Below are 4,560 nucleotides of genomic sequence, written 5' to 3' on the forward strand. Positions count from 1 at the left end.
GGCGATTAGAATTGTCATACCTATATGACGCATGCGCTCAACCACCATCGCCGCGATCGTGTATTTTTGAAGGCGAAGAATTTAGCCCTCTAGAGGAAACAAATGACTCATTAATAACTCAGCTCAACGCTACTTTATACAAACATATCGATAAACAAAAGATAAAGGTAATGAGTATGGAGAATGTCGACATATTTTCAGATCCACTGCGAGCTGCAATCTCTGAATTATCAGATCAAGAAAATGAACACCAATTTGTAGTTGAGAATCCATTCGATGATCGATTTCGAAATGCGCTAACTAGTACAGTTTTATCAATAAGTCCTTTCATGAATTTTCCCCCACCGTATCTTGAGACAGACAAAGGAAGGAAATGTGAATTACGTCGTTATTTTCCAGAAGAGCTGTATTATTCTAAACAATGGTGTAATCCAACATACGAACAAAATATAGTTGAAATATTTAACACTCGTGCCCAACATGATGTTGAAATATCTTCACTACACAAATTTACGTCATACCGAATAATATCAACATTAGAACACAAGGACGTTCAAATTATGCTAGCAAGTTATCGTGCAATGGGTGGACGTTATCCTAAACATGCTGATAGTAAGTATATATGTTTTTTTATTATGTCCGGATATATGTCCCAAACTCGAAAAGACCAGCCAGGGCAAATCTAAAAATAATGGTTAATCTAACCAAATGAAAATCAAGCAAAACAATGTCTCCACACCTCGTGCCTAATCATCAAAACTTTGCCAAATTGTAGCATGGTTTCGGTGATCAGCATGTTGGACATGTTCGGTGGGTGATCAAGAAGGCGTGCTTTTAAAAAATAATATAACATGGTGCAAATTTAAATCATTAAATTTGTCCATTTTTCGAACCTCACCCCAGTTCTGACCAGTGGTGTCACGGTTCGCTTATGAGCGTATCATAACCACTCAATCGACGAACCTATCGGGTGAGCGCTTATCGAACGCTCAGAGCGGCGGGTTTGAACGGTTCGCGAACCAAAATTTCGATCATCATTTCTCTGCTCGCTTGCCGCTCCGCTCTGAACGGAGTAAAGAGAGCGTTCAGCGAACGGTTCGCCAACGGAGAATGTAGGCACTGATAGAAAAACTTATTTGTTTTTATTCTTCACTCCCACAAAATCGTTCAAATTTGTTAACGATAAAGTTATCAAGGGATCATAATCCATAAACTACGTGGACACCTTAAAGTAAGGAGGGGGCTATGGCGATTAACCACGTTCCATAGAAAAAGATTTAATTTGAATGGAAATTGTCCAGTATGGGGAGGGGGTTGAGATTTCCAAAAAAGTGTCCTCGTTTGTGGATGGTCCCCAAGGAACCAGGGAGTCCTCTGTTGACCCAGGACATAACAACATAATATAAAAAAGTCTACCATACTCACTGGAGCTATCCGGGTATGATCTGCAGTCATAAACCGCAGACCTCTTGCTTGTTACGGCGGTGGACCCACCGATAATAAATCCAGGGTCATTGGAAGACCCAGGACATCCCAATGAGTTGTTGCAGCCATGCCCTGTAGCCTTTCATAGTCACATAAGCCGTCTGTCGTAGCCTTCTGTTGTCAAAATCATGAAATGTTTTTCTCTGAGTGCTGTTTTTTAGCTCTTCTTGCGAACCGCTCATTGATGGTCCCTCTCACTCTCATTCGCGATGAGAGAGCAAGGGTTCATGCGAACCACGGCAGGCGTTGCGCGACTTATAATTAAGCTTATGTACAGGTGTGGATCATGAGTCATCCTCTACCTGAAAAGCCCTTTATTGATTTTCGCTAATTGTTAGGCAATTTAAGTTAAAGGGAGGTGTGTGTGTGCATTTTGGCATCGGTCGCGTCTATTTGTTGCCGCTAATAAATCGTTCGTTTTTGTAGTGATGTTCATTGTTTTTAATATTGAAATGTGTTAAATATCGTAGATAAGTTGGTGGTCCATTGAGAGACAGTGAAATATTACGAGAATTTTCGGTTTTAGGGTGTTTTTGTGCAATTTTTACTTCGGCCACGCAGTACAGAATTTCAAGAGGCATCGTGTTTTCTTCTTTTATTTCGATGCGGGCGTTTGTGTGTGTTGGTGCCCGGCAGTGAATTTGGTCGAATAGGAGAAAGAGATCTGAGAACAAATTTGACAGCATCCCTCGTTGTGTATATTTCCATCGGTGTGTTAGTGTCGTTGGACGGTCTGTGCTTTCAGACACACAATAGTTGGGTGTGTAGATGATGCAACATGAGAGGGGTCGGCTGGAAGGAGGCCGGATGTTTGACACACGGACGTGTACAAACCGTGAGGTCGGCGACAGGTAGGGTGGTGTGGTCGGTTACACCCCACTTTGGTGCTGCGGAGGCGGATGCGGAGCGACGAGCGGTCTTAGGATTTCAGAATCCATGATTAAAGATTTAAGCTGCATTAGGGGTTCGTGCATAAACCACGCGACCTTCAAATTTGTAATTTTCAACATCCCCCACGCCAACGTGGCTTTTTCTTCATACAAAATTTTTTGTTTGGAGCGTGCTTTTTCGTCAGACCTCTCACCTACTTCCCCCAAGTGGTGTATGCACCAGCCCTAGTGGTCTAAAATGTCTATGGTTTATGTGTGTATGAGAGTGTGGCTGAGCTTATTTGTACTTTATTTTCATATTTAAGCCGCGTAAAATCTAAAAATCGGTCGACAAATCATACCAAATACATACATAATCGTTGGTTATATGGTGCATTGTTCAATAATTACTTAGGCATAATGCTTTGTTCTGATTTAGCGGATTCAGTTCGATTTGCAATACGTTCCTGATTATTTCTCTGTCGTTCGTTCGTTAGTCAACTGTGCCGGTAGATTGATTCATCGGATTTTTTCGTTCAAATTTGTTGATCGTAATAGTTTATTCCAACTAGCAGTTTTAGTATTAACTCATCAAACTATCCATTTTATGAAGAGTAAAGCGTTTTTTATTCACTATTTTTGATATTTACTCGCGTTATCGTATAAACATTAAAATATAATGATAAGTCCAGCCCGTAGCACAACTGCTCGGTTGGCACGCGTTCGATAAAAAAAACTGAATTCATTAGTTTTGGCTGCAAAATTTTCTGGCTCGTTTTGGGGTGTGATTTTTGATTTTTTTTGGCTAAAAAATACAATTTTTTCTCCCTAAAACGCCCTGCCCTGCCGAAACACAAGCTTTTATGGACTATGTCTGTACAGGAATTTGTTCAGGGGACATTAAACTATAACTTGAAGCCCAAGGCGACCAAATTTGAATGACTTTAGTATGATTGTTACTCGCATTTCTGAAAAATACTCGAAAAATGCACTTTTTTCATTCAAGCTCCACGCGCGAGTTGTAAACCATTTTTGGGAATTTTTTGTTGTATGAAAACATTGTTCCTGACATCCTAATCTATCATTCTAGGGGTGAGCACCGAAGATTTGACAACTTTTCATTTTTTTGGGACGGCCTAGTAATCAATCAAGATAAAACCAAACTAACCCCACGTAAACTAACGTTTTCTCCACTGCCGTTGTCCGAGTCTGCATCTTTGAAAGTGCTGAGTTGGCCATCCGATTTCATCCTCCCATCGGAGCGGCGTACAAATCTGCAAAAAGTGTCAAAGATTCAAAGTGACCCCTCAACCAGTGTGTCATTTATGTCCTACTGGTTCTTCCGTCGTTCCTGCTCACCGTGGATGGTGGTTCTCGGTTGAAGGCCCACGTCGCTGAGGATAAGTTAGATGCGCAGGTTGAGGGAGAGGACGAGTCGGTGGCAGACTAGGTTGAGGAAACTGAAATGGACGATGATCCAGAAACGACGAAATCTCCCGACGCCGATACGTTTCTGTTGTTGATCCGCCCGCTACACTCCGCTGGTTTACGAGCTTCCGGCCGGTTACCCGGCTGAGTTCCTGGTCGGATTCGCCAGCAAGGGAAGCGACGATTTCATCGTTGAAACCATTTAGGCTTCGTTCCGCTATCGGATGGACTTTGACTACTTCTTCCAGAACATCTCGGCCATCGGACATCCGTTCGGGATGAACATAGCGCCGATCTACCGGGACGCCAGTGGCAATCAGTTCTCGGAGGCTGTCTTCAAGAAAATCTTCTCGATCATCGAGGTCGACTTCTTCAAGTACGTGTTCCTGGCCGCAATCGTGGTGCTGCTGCTCGTCGTCGGCCAGCAGTTCCGCGATTCGTATGGCAAGTGCAAGCGATCGTCGGCGGTGCGCAAGACCGTCGAACCGGAAACACTAACAACAAGGACGTCGACTACGAGTGGATCCCCGCGAAGACGCTCAAGAAGGTCCAAAACTACCCCAAGGGCGCAAAGTATCCCCCAAGCTAAGCCCTCGGCAACGAAGCGGGCCGTCGGAGACGACTAAATCGCGATTCTCGTGCGCAACTCAGCCATCGCGAGGTTGGTGGCCGATTAACCCGATTAACCACCCGATCCCGGAGGATCGCAACTGCTGAGTGGCTCACCGATGCTGGAAGACGCGATCGATTTTGTGTCGCAGATTCTGACGACTGATAA

At 43.6% G+C, this 4,560-nt stretch overlaps 1 pseudogene; it reads left to right on the plus strand.

Annotated features, from left to right (window-relative positions):
- Positions 1-603: 603 nt before the first annotated feature.
- LOC6049467 lies at positions 604-4,535 on the plus strand (annotated as a pseudogene).
- Positions 4,536-4,560: the final 25 nt, after the last annotated feature.

This window comes from Culex quinquefasciatus, chromosome 3, assembly GCF_015732765.1.
Source record: "Culex quinquefasciatus strain JHB chromosome 3, VPISU_Cqui_1.0_pri_paternal, whole genome shotgun sequence".
Classification (NCBI taxonomy): domain Eukaryota; kingdom Metazoa; phylum Arthropoda; class Insecta; order Diptera; family Culicidae; genus Culex; species Culex quinquefasciatus.